Source organism: Poecilia reticulata, chromosome 11 (assembly GCF_904066995.2).
Source record: "Poecilia reticulata chromosome 11, P_reticulata-male-v2, whole genome shotgun sequence".
Classification (NCBI taxonomy): domain Eukaryota; kingdom Metazoa; phylum Chordata; class Actinopteri; order Cyprinodontiformes; family Poeciliidae; genus Poecilia; species Poecilia reticulata.
The window spans coordinates 26578032-26594831 of NC_088840.1; the positions used below are offsets into that span (position 1 = coordinate 26578032).

The 16800-nt window shown below is 42.0% G+C and overlaps 1 long non-coding RNA gene across 1 annotated transcript; it reads right to left on the reverse strand.

The window, feature by feature from the left end:
- Positions 1-4377: 4377 nt before the first annotated feature.
- LOC145553894 (uncharacterized) lies at positions 4378-14944 on the reverse strand. The gene is made up of 3 exons (XR_014089937.1): positions 14150-14944; positions 4964-5226; positions 4378-4723 (listed from the first exon to the last, which is right to left on the reverse strand). It is a non-coding gene; the product is annotated as an uncharacterized LOC145553894 (long non-coding RNA).
- Between the last annotated feature and the right edge of the window lie 1856 nt (positions 14945-16800).

The window sequence follows — 16800 nt, forward strand, 5'->3', positions numbered from 1 at the left end:
ACCCGCATCAGTTCACCCCACAAATACACCCTTTGGAAAATAACCAAAGGTCCATATGGCTAAACATGCTCCCTCACGGCCCCAGGACCCTCCCCTAACAACCCCGTAGAACCCCACGAGCCCACCGAGCCCAAATCCCCACTTGACGGGACCCGGGAAACACCATGACACCTCATGGCCGAAATAAACCCCAATGCTGAACCCAAAACCTCCCAGCAGCCCCACGCCGAAATCCAGATCGTCAAAAAGTAAGACAAGAGCTCCACTCGGTGGATTTTGCATGTTACTACACATGCCACCGCATGGCTCAAAACGCTCCCTCATTCCCCGTTCAAATGCCACGAAATGGCTGTTGACTCCCCCGAACCCTAATGTGTGGTTTGCTGAAGAACTTAAAACCTTTTACACTATGGTTTGTTGAATTACTTGGTGTACACAATGACATCAACCCAAAACAAAATAAATATCACTCTGTGAACTAAATAAAAAACTATATGAAGCAGTTTGTGAAGTCCATCCATCCATCCATTTTCTTGCACCCTTTTTCCCTCAGTGGGGTCGGGAGGGGTGCTGGTGCCCATCTCCAGCCAACGTTTCGGGCGAGAGGCGGGGTACACCCTGGACAGGTCGCCAGTCTGTCGCAGGGAGTTTGTGAAGTTATTTAAAGTAAAGAAAACATTTATTTTTTTCTTTTTAATTAGCTGGAACACATTCAGCTCACTGGGAGGTGAAAGTCTCACCTCCCAGTGAGACTTTCATTAGAGGGACAGTAAATTTGCCCTAAGGAGCATTTTCCGCCATGGCGTGGCATTTTACATTGAGTCGTGTTGAGACGCTTCACCAAGGTCGAGAAAGAGTCACACGTTAGACAAAGGCCCGTAGTAAAGAGTTACATGTTTGACTCTGTTAGACACTAAGGTCCATTTCTCACGAAAAAGAAACGTTTTCCCAGGCCACAGAGACATGGTGTGATTTCAGGGAGTGTCTTCAGTCCATATTATCAGCTACCCTCCTCTTCCTCCTCAGACGCTGCACAGACTTTTTTAGAAACTCTTCTCGGATGTAATGGTAAAAGCGTCTCCTTTCAGCGCTGAAAGTGAATAAAATAAGTAAAGTCTGAATGATTTTGGCTGATTTTATGCTCCGTGTGTCAATACAAATTATGATTCATTGATCGGGATTTCCATATAGAAGCTCTTACTAAATTAACAATTGGTTATATAAAATTGAATAGCTTCAATCAATATCTATTTATTTTCAGACTGATGAGTTTCCTGCATTGTTGCTCTGTGGCAGAACCTGCTGGAGTTTGATAAACAGAGGGTGGTATTTGCTGCAAGGCATCAAGAGAAATTGAACACTGGGAGGTTTTGGTCCCCCAAGAAGAGGCAGGAATTTACTCCTGGGGTTGAGAGTGTGAAGAGGCATGCTTTAACCACTCCAGCCCCATCTGCCCAATGGCCAGACAGCTGCCGCCTGGTGGAGACCATCTTTGTCCGGCTGTGCAATATCCGTCGTAGTCCAAAGAAAAGAGGGGCAGGCACAGTCTCCAGGTGGGATTTAATCCTTCAAGAGTAAAGGAAGATCAGGCAGCTCGTTCTGGCAAATGGAGCTGTGATGGGGCAGACAAACCTGCAGCTAGTGGATGTGAGCTACACCACCCTGGTTCAGTGGCATAACAGAAGGGTCAAAAGCAAGAAACCGCTGTGGTACTTCAAAGGTTAAACCTTCCAAGCCGCTTTTCTGTTCCTGCTGACCCACTTCTGCCTGCAAATATACGTCTGCATTACGGCGTACCACATTCAGGGCCACTGCATTCGTACAGGCTACCATCCAACACTGTGGGGCAGTCAAAATAAAAAAAAGCTACAATTCACTGATGGGACAAATCCATCAGGACAGCGGCAGCTTCTCCCTGCCCCACCCAAAAGGCCTCAGCTAGTGGCAATTACTCCAGTGGCACCACAGGGATCCGTTATCCTCACTACCCAACAGCAACAGAGTTTGTGGAGCCTCTCACCCCTCCTCCACATGCTTATGCTGTGGCCCCTGCTCTGGACACTGCTGTGGCCCATGCTCAACCTGGTAGAGAACCTTGAAAACTGACGTGCAAATTTTGCACAACACATGCAAAAAATGTGGGCAGTTTAGAATAGCTGAAACAGGACACAGCCAATATAGGGGGCAAATTTACTGTCCCTCTAATGAAAGTCTCACTTTCACCTCCCAGTGAGCTGAATTGTTCCAGCAGTGACTGGAACAAATTAAAAAGAAAAAAATAAATGTTTTCTTTACTTTAAATAACTTCACAAACTTTTCATATAGTTTTTATTTAGTTCACAGAGTGATATTTATTTTGTTTTAGGTTGATTGATGTCATTGTGTACACCAAGTAATTCAACAAACCATAGTGTAAAAGGTTTCAAGTCCTTCAGCAAACCACACATTTCTTGGTTAAGAAAGAAATGGGAGACTTCAATGGAAATGTGTTGCATCCAAATGCTACAATGTTTTTGGACTAACTAAAAATGTTTAATTCACCGTCTTAATTGTTGATGAATAAATATTTGGTTCTTTGAAATCGATGAGGTCTATGGTCTTTTACTGTGAGTAAATGTTAGCTGCTTCCAATTCTGAATTATTGGTAATAATTTTAAGCATACACTAGAAAAAAAATATTCACTTCACTCAAAAAGTACTTAAGGAAAGACACTTGAAAGAATATTTTAGTTTCAGTCATTGTTTAGCTGTGAAAAATGAAAATAAGCACTGGGTATGATTACGGACATTAAAATATACTGTATATAGCATACAGTATAATTTAACATCAATTTGACTATATTGGTAGAATAAAAAAAAATTAAGGAATTCATCAGTTTTAAAACGAAAGCCTTTTATTACAAAGTGTTGTGTTTTACTTTACAGTACTACACCATCTGTACAAAAAAGCATTTAAAATGTTCAAGATACAAAAAAACAAACAGTCATTACTTCATAACACTTAAACATTGATTGTGCGAAATCTTTTCACTAAAACATAGTATGGCGACTGGTAGGATCGAACTCACGACTCTGGGATCGGCCTCACTCTTCCCCTTCCTCAACCATTCAATGGGTGAGTTAATGTAACTTTGAAAGCAGAAAACCTTCGAATTTGTAACTGTGGAAACACCTGTTTGCTCCACGATACCTTGCTACCAAGTGGACTGGTTAGCACATCCAGGGTAGCCCGCCAGCTGCTCACTTGGTAGCAAGCTACCCTGGATGTGACACATAACTGTTATGCTTAACAAATACTTACAGTATGTTTGTTGATAACAATTAAAAATTGTTGGAGGTTGTTGCCTTCTTAGATGATATCATATTTTCAAGCTCGGTTGAAGAACATGAGGTGAGGTTAATGAGGGTCCTCCAACGCATTGCTAATTTTGGTCTCAAACTGTCCCCTTCTAAATGCAAATTCTTTCAGACTTCTGTGAAATATTTTAAGTATATCTGCACAGGGGATAATGGAACCTGATCCAGCTGCTGTACAAGAATGGCTACATTAAACAATTCTGTCAATTAAAAATTGATTTAATTTGTCATTGATTGATCAAATTCTTTTTCAAGAATGTCTCCCTATAGATGCCCGTTGTGTCATCACCTTACACCCAAACTGGCTGGGCATCTGAAAACGGCTCATGGTGTGGAGAACTTGGAGGAGAGGCGGATCCTCGTCAACTACGGGTCAGGGCGCGTTAACATCAGGGGACAGCCCTGTCCCGTAGAGTGGTGCAGCTATGCCGCATCCCGCCTTGACATCCACCTCTCCTCCAAGTTCCACTCGGAGTTGCCCACATTGCTGCTAAGCGATGTTCGTGAAGAAATTAAGAGGCACGTAACCATCATGCGCCTGGCGGTCCTCCGTGCCGCGACTCCTGCTGTGCCCTTGATGACCACCTGGGACATCGAAGCACTTGAGCTACATTACACTGAATGAAAGGTTCTGAGTCAGAAACTCTAGAAACTGACTGCATGTTTGTTTGGATCGACAGGAACGTGAAAAAAGACTTGACATGATCTAGTAATTATATTTAAATCCTATCTGTGCTAAATATTTAATATTTACATAATTAACTGGTGCCTGTGAAAAGTGTCCTTCCTGGTATGATGGAGGATAATGCTGTGTGAAGCCAGCTTTTCCACCAACCCGTTGACTGATCAGTGCCTCGCCTTCACTGTTTTCAGGTTCCTTAAACTCCATGCTTTTATGTCCGTGTTCCACAGGAATGGAGGGGAGCCGTCTCGCTTCTGGGAAGGAGGCGTCAGCCACGGACACCTTCGGAGGAAGTTTCACACCTTGGAGAAGAGAGTCCCTGTCTGTTCTCGTCTGCCGCTCATGTAGCCTGAAAGATAAAAACAGAAATTGTTTCCTTTCAAAGTCAAGCCATCTTTAAAGTGCAATATCTGTTGAAAATAAAGGACTTCTTACCAAGCACACACAGTGGTATTGTTGATGGTGACTAACAACAAGTTGGTCTCGTCCTGTATGGGCTGGGGGTCCTCAAGCAGTTGTTTAATGTGGCAGTATGTTTGAACAATAGACTGCGGGATGGGTAAAACCTTCCCCTTGGTGTCTTTTGGCCGGTTTCTTGCTTGCTGATATTCTTTCAACAGCTTAAGGCAAATGCACTCAGACACTCTGAGTCACAGGTCTCTGGGCAGCCTGGCCATGAAGAGTCTGTGTGACAAACGGGTCATTGAAATAGTAGAAAAACACTAAAGTTCATCAACACTGATTTGATTGGAGCAGCAATGAAGTGCAGTAGAAAAGTACTTCTCATTTTGATGAGCTCAGCAAACCCACATTAATCTCCTAAGCTTAAAACTTTACAACGCTGAGAAAAAAAAAAATGTATTTGGCTTCCATGAGTGAATATGCAAACAAGTTATCCATTGTGTCAAATATCAGACAGGTTACCTTTCAGCTGCTTGCTGACCAGGTGCAGAGCCACTTTGTTTCCGGGAAGCCCTCCATGGTCCTGGTAACGTGCTCTTCTTGTTTTTTAAGGTGTATTTGGGGGGCTGCTTGTCCATAGCATGCAGGTTAGAATACAGCTGCAAGACATTTTCTACCTCTGTTGTTGACAATGCAGTTATTGTTCTGTTGGGGCTCAAAAGGTTCTCTGCCAAGCTGTCAACTGCCTCCCATCCAGGAAAACCTCTGTAGTCACACCGGGTCTCCTTAAAAAATAAGAAATAAAAAAATTGGTACAGATATATACACAGTCATTTCTTTGTTATCTCAAAGAATTTCCTGGAACTTCTGGTTGATCGGACTGGATAATCCATATTTGTACCAAAGGAAAAGGCCAACATGCCACAGAAGAAAAAGAGAGAAATAACAGTCTAAACCAGTGGTTCCCAACAAGTGCTGCAGAAGCCTTTTAATCATTTAAGTAAGCTGTTTGCAAGCAGGACACTTAAAACATGCAGTGGAGGGGTACATGAGGACCAGACTAGGGAACTACTGGTTTAAATAAAGTAGATTAAAGTATAAAATCAAGTACCGTGTGATGGACCGAGCAGTAGAGGAACAGCCAGGCACCAGTTTTAAGTCAAAAATAATTGTTTTTTATTTAACCCAAACAACACTTGGGTAAATAATAGAAAAATGACAAAAATTGGGCCCATAAAAGAGGTCAAAGTAACAGACATCAACTCATAATAACTCAAACAAACAGACCTAACTAACACAGACAAAAGGGGAAACTTAAATACTGGCTGATCAGGCCACATACAACACACTAAGGGGAAAATACACAAAAACCTAACTGAAACTAACAGAAAAATCCCATTCCCCCCCTCTGGATGATGAGTAGTGGTATGAACCAATTTGCAGTCTCAGCTGGCTTGCTCCACCCCATCTCCACCTCTCTGCTCTCCTAAAGGATTGGAGCAGCCAGCCCTGAGGAAACTCAAAAACCAAACAAAGGTTAAATCAAGCATAACACAACAATGTAGACTAAAATGTGCGCACTTATTCTAGAATACAATGTGATGTGTTGCCTTCTAAACAAAAACCAGTTATTCTGTAAATTGAACCCTAGACTTAAAGAAACTCAAATAGAAGTGAGGTGAACCCATTTGTAGTGAGAGTGAATGTGAACCTGTTGCGTGTGGTGAAAGTGAATGTTACCACATTTGTGTGGCTGTCACGGCAGCCATCACACACTCCCCTCTTCAGATCTCTCGCTGGGACAGCGAGAGAGGCAGTCTGCGATGCAGTTGTCCTTGCCCGGGATATGGTGGATGGTGAATCGAAATGGTTGGATGGCAAGGTACCATCGCGTAATCCTTCCATTAGTATCTTTCATCTTCTCTATCCATTGGAGAGCTTTATGGTCGGTTTCTAAGGTAAACTCCCTGCCTAGAAGGTAGTACTTGAAGGAATCCAGGGCCCATTTAATGGCCAGTGCCTCTTTCTCAATGGTTGAGTATCGTACTTCCCTGGGAAACAGCTTGCGGCTAATAAAAGCCACTGGATGGCGCTCTCCAGGGGGTCCCTGCAACAGAACAGCTCCCAAACCTCTCTCAGAGGCATCAGTCTGTAGAATAAAAGATCTCTCAAAATCAGGGCTGTGGAGGACTGGACTCTTACTAAGAGATTGCCGTAGGTCCAGAAAAGCGGTTTTGGCCTCCTCTGTCCAGATGATCTTGATGGGGCTTCGGGAACCAGTGAGGTCCGTTAATAGCGCGGCCCTGGCTGAGAAATGAGGGATAAAACGATGATAGAACCCTGCCATACCCAGAAAGGATCTTAATTGTTTTCTGGTCTCCGGCAGAGGGCAGGCCTCTATAGCTGTAATTTTATTTATTTGAGGCTTTATCACTCCATTTCCTATAACAAACCCCAGGTACTCAGTTTCAGTTTTGGCAATCACACACTTGGCTGGATTAATAGTCAACCCTGCAGACTGGAGGCGCTCCAACACCTTCTCCAGACATTTCAGGTGATCTTCCCAGGTAGAACTGAAAATGACTATGTCATCAAGGTAGGCTGCAGCAAAATCAGACATGTCAGACAGTACCTGATCCATCAGTCTCTGGAATGTTGCCGGGGCACCATGTAGTCCAAAGGGCATGACTTTAAACTGGAACAGGCCCCACGGTGTCCGGAAAGCAGTAAGCTCTTTTGACCGTGCCGTCAGAGGTACCTGCCAATAACCCTTGCAGAGATCTATGGTTGTTAAATATCTGGCCTTCCCAATCCGCTCCACCATGTCATCAATGCGGGGAGCTGGATATGAATCAAATTGTGTTATTCCATTCAAATACCTGAAATCAATGCAGAAACGTATGCTGCCATCCTTCTTTGGCACCAAAACCACTGGATGGCACCACTCGCTTCTTGATGGCTCAATGATTCCGAGTGACAGCATCAGATCGACTTCCTCTTTCAGTGAAACCAACAGACGCTCAGGTATTCTGTAACTCAACCTTCTCACAGACGCTCCATCCTTTAATACTATGTCATGCTGGATAAGGTCTGTTTTACCAGGATTTCCCTGAAACATATTTGAGTTGCACAGATTTCTCACCTGAGCCTGCCTTTCTTCCGAGAGGTGGTCCAGAACCAGCAATTGAGGTGAGGGCTTTGGCAGGTACTGGTTATCCTCTTCCTCCTCCTCTGTCACATCTTGAATAAGAAAAACATCTGCCTTTGGCCTCTCCACCCATTCTTTAAGCAGGTTGACATGGAGCACTCTGGTGGAACGGGGCTGATCTGGAATGGCAATCTTGTAGGTTGTGTGCCCCAGTTTGCTCTGGATTTCATACGGACCTTGCCATTTCGCCAACAGTTTACTGTCGGCACTGGGAAGGAGCACCAGCACTTTCTGGCCAGGACTGAAAGACCTCTGGCGCGCCGACTGGTCATACCAGTTTTTCTGATGTTTCTGTGCTTCTTCCTTATGAGCTTGGGCCAACGCCATCATCTTTTCCAGTCGTTCCCGCATCTGAACAACATAAGAGACAACATTTACAGCTTGAGATCTTTCTTTGTCACCCTCCCACGTCTCCCTTAACAGAGATAGGGGACCCCGGACCTCATAGCCATACAGCAATTCAAAGGGTGAAAAACCAGTAGAGGCCTGCGGCACTTCTCTATATGCAAAGAGAAGGTAAGGTAGCCACTGGTCCCAGTCTGTACCGGTTTCATTGACAAACTTGCGCAACATTTGCTTCAAGGTCTGATTGAAGCGCTCCGTCAGGCCATCTGTCTGAGGATGGTATGGAGTGGTCTTCAAGCTCTTAATTCCAAGGAGTTGGTACACCTGCTTCAACAAAGTGGACAGAAAATTAGTTCCACAGTCAGTGAGAATTTCAGTTGGAAACCCAACTCGTGAGAAGAGCTGTATGAGACAGAAGGCAACTGCTTTAGCTTTTATTGATTTCAAAGGAAAAACCTCTGGATACTTTGTAGCATAATCCAGGATCACCAACATGTAACGATTACCTGATTTACTTCTTTCTAGGGGACCAACGATGTCCATTCCCAGCCGTTCAAACGGGGTGTTGATGATTGGTAAAGACTGGAGAGGAGCTCTGGGGGGAATTCTTAGGGAAGACTTTTGGCACTGAGGGCAGCTTTTGCAGAACAGAGCCACATCAGATCGTATTCCAGGCCAATCAAAATATTTTCTGATGCGGGCCATTGTCTTGTGCTGTCCAAGATGACCAGCCCATGGAATGGAATGTGCTAAAGACAGCACTACCTTCTGGACTGGTTCAGGAACCACCAACTGCACTGCTGACCCCTGCTGACGATATAGGATGCCATCGTTCAGAAAAAATTCCCCCAGGCCGTTCCAACCTCGTTCAGGACGTGCATTTCCCTCTGCTTTCTGAAATAAAGATGTCAGAGCTGGATCCCTGTGCTGCATTTCTCTGATGTCCGTGGGGATTTTAAACCCCAAAGGTAACTCAGGCTCAGAGCTAAAAGGTGATTTAACAACAGTGTGTTGAAATTTCTCTTGCCGTCGCTGTCTGCGGGACTTGCGAGACTTCCCGGGTGTGGTCTCCAGGTCCGCATCATAAAAAGGCAAGGCGCAGAGTGGTTGTATAAACTCCTCTCTCCTTTTAGCTTGAAATCTGGTTAATGCAACATTGCACATATTGCTGGAATTCAATAAATCACATAACACAGGCAGATCTTGACCCAGTACTGCAGGAAATGGCAGATTCTCAGCCACACCAATATTTAGAAGATAAAGTTGGTCTTGTACTTTAATATACAAGTCTGCTGTTTGATATGACAACTCATCCCCATGAATGCAGCGGACAGGAATTGTTTCCACATTAACTTTATTTGCTGGAACAAAGTCTCTGTGCACCAGGGTTTGGGTACTTCCTGAGTCAATGAGTGCCTTTAATCGTTTACCCTCAACTTCAATTGAGGTCGTCCTTAAACCAAACGCCACTTTAGAGTCCACACTTTGTCTGGGCACAAAACACATTTGTGTTATCTTTGTGGAGTTCTTCGGGCACATTGGTTTTGTGTGTCCTTCCATCCCACACAGATAACAAATCACCGTCTTGGCTGGGACTCTTAATGGTTCATTCAATGACTGGACCTTTAGAGGTTTACTCACCCCTGTCTTTTGGTAATAGGGAACAGGTCTTGCAACCTCCCTCATTTTCCATGCTTTTTGACTCCAGGGTTGTCCTTTTTTTCGTGCTGCCACAAACACGTCAGCCAGCTGTGCAGCCTCTGCAGCCGACTTTGGGTTATGTTCTTTAATCCATATCTGCAACTCAGGAGACAGCATTCTTAAGTATTGTTCCAAAATGATTATTTCACCAACCTCATGCACAGTTTTTTGTCTTGGCATCACCCACTTTCCATATAACTCCTTCAATCTTGCATACAATTCTTTTGGATTCTCCTCAGGTTTTACTTCCAATGATCGAAATCTCAATCTGTATGTTTCAGGATTAATGTACTTTTGAAGCACCGCTTCTTTAACTTTATCATACTCCAAAGAGTCATCCATGTGAACATACGCACCTCTTGCTTTGCCAGTGAGTAATGGAATCAGATAAAAAACCCAATCTGCTTTTTTCCACCGGCAAACTAGAGCCATTCGTCCAAACGTTGTTAGAAAATGTTCAATGTCATCCTCATCCATCAGTTTTTCAAGTCTCGGTTCATGAGAGTAAAACTGACCTGAGGGAGCATGCCTTTGCTCATTATTACAGCAGGTGGGCTCATCACCTTCATTTGATTCTACATCAGATTGTTGAGACTCATCCAATTGAAGCTCACGAGCAGGGTTGGTACGCGCTTGCACTTCCACCTGTAGCAGCTGAAATTGGTGTCGCAATGCTCTGAAGCACTGTTCCTGCCGATTAAACTCCTCCCTTCGTCTTGCTTCCTGGGCTTCCTGCTGGCCCATATGAGAACGAAGAATGGAAATCACTTCTGATATTGTGGGTTCCTTACCCTCATTACTATCCACCCCTCCAGAGGCTCCATTTTCCTCTCCAACTTGCTCCTCCATTCCGACAGGCTGGTTTTGAGGTTCTCCTTTTTGTCCTTTGGCACTCCTTCCTGCTCTTTGCATGGCTTGGTAAGGGGAGAGGGCTACAAAAAAAAAATAACTGGTGCCTTTAACTGCAAGATCCCACTTCTGACACCACTGTGATGGACCGAGCAGTAAAGGAACAGCCAGGCACCAGTTTTAAGTCAAAAATAATTGTTTTTTATTTAACCCAAACAACACTTGGGTAAATAATAGAAAAATGACAAAAATTGGGCCCATAAAAGAGGTCAAAGTAACAGACATCAACTCATAATAACTCAAACAAACAGACCTAACTAACACAGACAAAAGGGGAAACTTAAATACTGGCTGATCAGGCCACATACAACACACGAAGGGGAAAATACACAAAAACCTAACTGAAACTAACAGAAAAATCCCATTCCCCCCCCCTCTGGATGATGAGTAGTGGTATGAACCAATTTGCAGTCTCAGCTGGCTTGCTCCACCCCATCTCCACCTCTCTGCTCTCCTAAAGGATTGGAGCAGCCAGCCCTGAGGAAACTCAAAAACCAAACAAAGGTTAAATCAAGCATAACACAACAATGTAGACTAAAATGTGCGCACTTATTCTAGAATACAATGTGATGTGTTGCCTTCTAAACAAAAACCAGTTATTCTGTAAATTGAATCCTAGACTTAAAGAAACCCAAATATAAGTGAGGTGAACCCATTTGTAGTGAGAGTGAATGTGAACCTGTTGCGTGTGGTGAAAGTGAATGTTACCACATTTGTGTGGCTGTAACTGCAGCCATCACATACCGTTTCAGATTTATTAATTAAAAAAAACCGAGTACCGTGTGAAAGTCCTAGGCACATTCGAACCCTCAAAACCATGAAAGTCCGACTTATCCAGCCTTGCAAGAACAATAGGTGTCAGTGATCTTGTCCACAGCTATATTTATGCCGAGGGTGTGAGGATCTGCTATTTTCCTCATCGACCGGTAGCATTTGGCTGTGACACACAATGTTGGAGGCATCGCGTGGCCAAAACTCCTTGATGTCGTTCAAAAAAGATGACATGAACTTGTTGGTTCCCCTGTCCATTGTCGTGGCTGATATTTTGCGAACATGTGGCAGAAATGCTACACTAATCGACTCAGAAATTCTCTGCAGAGAGTCAGTCGAAATGAAAAATGCCATAGAAGCTTCTTCTTCTTCTTCTTCTTCTTGTATTATGGCGGTTGGCAAACAACTTATAGGTGCATTACAGCCACCTTCCAGACTGGAGTATAGATTAGATGGCCTATCGCTATAATCTTCCCATAATATCGGACTTCCTAAGAAAACCAAAAATGCTGTCAAATGCTACATCCCCAGACGATCTTTGCAGCAAATTTTTAATATCTAAATCATTTTTATTTCTATTTAACTCTCCAACACCTCTCTTTCCAGACTATACTTATTACATTCTAGAAAAATATGCTGCTCCGTTTCCGACTCTCCACAATAACTACACAAACCAGTACTGTGTTTATTAATTATTTTCAGAGTACTATTGAGCCCCGTATGCCCAAACCTTAATCTGGATATAATATCCTCTTTTATTCCCATTACCTTCCCTACATTCCCCTACTTTTTTGAATGCTATAATAAAACTTGCCTTTTCTTCTCTATCCCATAGTTCCTGCCATTTCTTTTTAATATATATTTTACTTATACTTTTCACCTCATTTCTGCTTATTTTGATATTTACCTCAACACTATCCCTTTTTGTTGCACTCTTAGCAAATTTATCCGCCAACTCATCCGACTATTCCAATATGAGCAGGAATCCAAATTAACTTAACCCTGGACCCATATTTTTTAATTCTAAAAATTAATATTCAATATGATATCTTGTCTCGTTTCTGAATTCTGTTCTAAAATACTTATTAATGCACTACTTGAATCTGAACAAATCAATATTTCTCTTTTTCTCGTTTCCTCACTCTATTCTAGAGGCATTAATATAGCCATTAGCTCACCTGTATAAACTGTCAATCTGTCTGTTATTCTTTTATTTTTCATAAGCATCTGTATATACTTGTAAATACTCAGCATATTCTTTATTTTTATACCTTTCCACCTCTTTTTTTCCATTTGTCTGCCTTTTTCCAATAAGCTTAAATCAAATTCAGGTTTTCCACTTAACCAAGATGGAGTATCGGGAATACTCACCACAGGACTAATTAAATAATGATTTATTCCCATCTTACTTATCTCATCGTTTATAATCCATCCAAAACTATTTGACATTTAAAACATCTAATTGGTCGTGGGACATACTCTCTTACATTGTAGGACAAATATCCTAAATAGACTTTTTCTGGGAGTTTTTCTTCATCAAACTCTATCAGGATACTTTCACTGTTGGTTTTTTCTCCATTTTAAAGGTTTGAAGCCTTCTTACATTTTTTTATTTTTCCTCCTTTGAGATTTGATTTGATTTCCTCATCTGACACCTCCACTGGGATCCCCCAAATCACTCCCTTCCTCCATTTACTTCCTTCTTGTACCACACTCTATATTTTCCCATTTCTCTCATCCTACATGCTCTGTCTTTTTGTTCCTCTGTATTACAACTTACCATTAAGTTTCCATCTCTTAGTACTTTTGCATTAGTGATATCCCCCACTTGATTCTTCAGAATCGTGGAAAGTTATGAGAGGCCCCAAGGGACAAAACCTACAAACTCTCTTTCATTCACTATCAAACTCTCTTTCATTCACTATCAAACTCTCTTTCATTCACTATCGTTTGATTGCAACGGAAGTTAACTTAAAATTTCAGTTTCTGATTGGACCCCAGGCAGAGTAGGCGGGTTTTCGCGGACAGGAAAATAGCTGAGCGGCAGCGACTCACAGAATGACATCGTTAGCGCTCCTACAGTAATGTCAGCAATATCAGAAGAGTTTTGAAGCCGACAGCCAGCATCAGAAACCCCATCTATCAGTGGGAAAAAGCTAGCCGCCACTTCGGAAATGGCAGTAAAGCCAGCCTGCACTTGATTTTAATGTGCGCGACAGCACAAGTTATGGCGCTCTCTTTTCAAAATAAAAGTGGATTTCCGGTTAATATTTGATTCACACGTCAAGTTTCTCTCCGGCGGCTATAAGAGGCTAAAACTTTGTGTTAATTTATTTGCAAAACGACATTATGTATCTGAAATTTTTTTATATATTGTGTAGGCAAAAAAATCCTGTAAAGCACATACGTACAACCTCAGTTAAAATTGGTCTTATAGGTGTCCCTGCGTCATCCTGAAGTGAAAGAATTATTGCTTATGTAATCCGAAAGATTTTTTGCATGTCAAATGTCAGCAATTTTGATAAAGGTAGAACATTTGTGGTTTACAGAATTTTTTACCCACATATTAATTTATTTTCAGATATATGATTTCCTTTAGCAAATCAACACAAAGTTTTACATTTTTAAAGCCGCAGGAGAGAAACATGAATCAAACATAAACCGCTCAGTGAAAGAGAGTTTGTAGGTTTTGTCCCTTGGAGCCTCTCATAGAAAGTTTAACTGGACTGATCTCCTCATTAACTCTAACAATCACTTTGAACTCTCTCACTTACCTCTCCATTTCCTCTTCAGACTCATCCCAGCTTTTCACTACTCTTCCCTTCTTTTCTCCACCTGCCGTTGCTGAAGAATTTCCTCTTTTTGAACTCATCCTTTCACTATTCGATGTTTCAGAACTCCCGTCTCTTTCACCATTTCCCCACTCTGGTCCACTCACAGCACAGCTGTGTCTACCCGCCGTAGTCTTCGTCCAAAGTTCGTTCACCAGTCCTCGGGATTTCCCGATAGAGTCTTGAACATTCCCCCGACGCCGACTTCCAGAAGTCCGAGGTATTCTTAACTCTTTATCTTCATCTTCTCCTTTTTCAGTTCTTGATTTCAACTTTTTAACCATCAATCAGCTACTTAGATTCCACCTGCTCAGACGGAACCTCCCACCTTCCTCCATAGAAGCTATTAGCTCTGCGAGGCTGTTAATGTGAGACATGAAGTCACGTGGGACTTTCGAGGGGCGTTTCTGGGCGGAGCTTGGTAAGGTCCATTTCACTGAATGAAAGGTTCTGAGTCAGAAACTCTAGAACAGTGTTTCTCAACCCTGGTCCTCAATGCCCCTGCTCTGCATGTTTTAGATGTGCCTCTATTCCAGAACAGCTGATTCAAATGATTGCATGACCATCAAGTGGTGCAGAAGCCTGTTAATCACCCAGAGATACAATTCAGGTGTGTGGCAGAAGGGAAATACCTAAGACATGCAGGACAGGGGGGCGCTGAGGACCAGGGTTGAGAAACACTGCTCTAGAAACTGACTGCATGTTTGTTTGGATTGACAGGAACGTGAAAAAAGATTTGAAATATCAAACAATTATTCCATCATCACATCAGTAATGCGTTACTCTAATTTGACCCCTTGTTTCAGTAACAAATATTCTACAATCCAATAATTGGATTAAAGTTATGCATAGTTTAATGACCATCATTCCAGGATGAACACTCACTAGAATGTTCCTCACAACTAGAAAGATAAATACTCTGGTAGCACAGACAGGCTACCGGATTCTGATATATCTTATTGGTCAAAAGACATTTGATTATTGGTCAAAATGCATTGATATAAATTGACTGGTAACTGAACTGGTTCTACCTCTTTCTAAAACCAAAGTAGAAAACAGCTAAAATAGGACTCGACAGTTTTAAACTCAATACATCAGTTTGACCAACAAAAATAAAATCTAAAAAACAAGTTTTGTTCTTCTTGAACATCTCTCTACATCAGTGCAACAGTTTGATCTACAAAATAAATTAAAATGATACTTTTCACGTCTAACAGACCTTTAGCTCCTCACTGTTAACTCAGTCTCACTTTCCAGCTCTGCATTCAGTAACTTACCAAACATGATCCATAAAAGCACTGATTCAAAAAACCAAAATGTTTTTGGTCCTGTCATTTTCAGCCGCAAACATTTAACTAAAATATCTACGGATACGTGTTTCTGTCTCTGCCTCCCTCTGACTCTCTGCAGCCTGATGTTCCTGCAGGGATTCATGGATTTACAACAGACACTACAGTAATGTACAGTGTCAGAATGTGAACTAAATATAAAAAGTATGGTTTTATCATACAGAATGAGAATTTAAACAACTTCCTTTTCAGATGTACATTATTATACATCTCAACTCTATTTACTGTGTAGCAAAAATTTTCACAAATTTATTTTTAAACCTCTCCTCCAGCACTTTTCTTATCGTCTCCTAACCATTACCCTTATAGTGTGGAAATAATGAAAACAAAAATTGAAACATTGAAAGAAATCAACCTGACATCAGTCTTCATCTGTTCTCCTTTCTGGTTTTATTGAAATTAATATAATTTTTATATCTTCACACTCTGAAACTCCACCTGGCTCTCCTATGTCTTCCCTGACCTGCTCCTCTCATAATAAAATAGTTTAGTTTATTTAAAAATTAAAAACAGTTAATACATATTTCAATAAACTAGATGAAGACCTCGCCAGAGCTTCATCACCTTTCTTCAACATCATTCTAGCTCTGCTGTTCTCCTAAATATCTAAATAATATAATATAATACAATATAAATACATGTTAAGTGGTCGAGTATGATCAGGTGTTGCTCACTTTAAATAATAAAAAGGCTAATTTTGCTGCTGTTTCAGTCTCATTCTAAATCATTGTGACTAGACTAGCTAACTTTTAAGCAGTAACATTTTGAACATGTGACTATTCCAGAATTAAAACCGCTTAACCAAAAAGATTTAGTTCTATATATAAAAGTAAACTGACAACAAGATGTTATAAACGAGCGATATTCATGGCAACATTCCTGACAGACAGTTTACTTCATTCAAACGGAGTTTCTGACTCCGTCTGCTGCTGCCTTTACTCTGAGCCGTTCAGAGGGGGGAGGGGGAGGAAGCGCTCTGCTGAATGCGCTGTTGTGCGCCTTCAAAATAAAAGCATGCGAGTGGAAGATTTTAAAATTCTTCGCAACTGCGGTGAAATTATTGGGGGGGACGAATGTGTCTCTGTCTCTCTCCAATATTTCGGGGGACATGTCCCCCCCGTCCCCCCCTCACCCGCTTCCTACGCCTATGATTGTCGGCCGATTCTCCAAACCTCTGTGACCACAGAGCTGATAAAAATACTATAGGTTCGATCGGTTCTTGTCTCCAGCCACATGGCAGGAGCA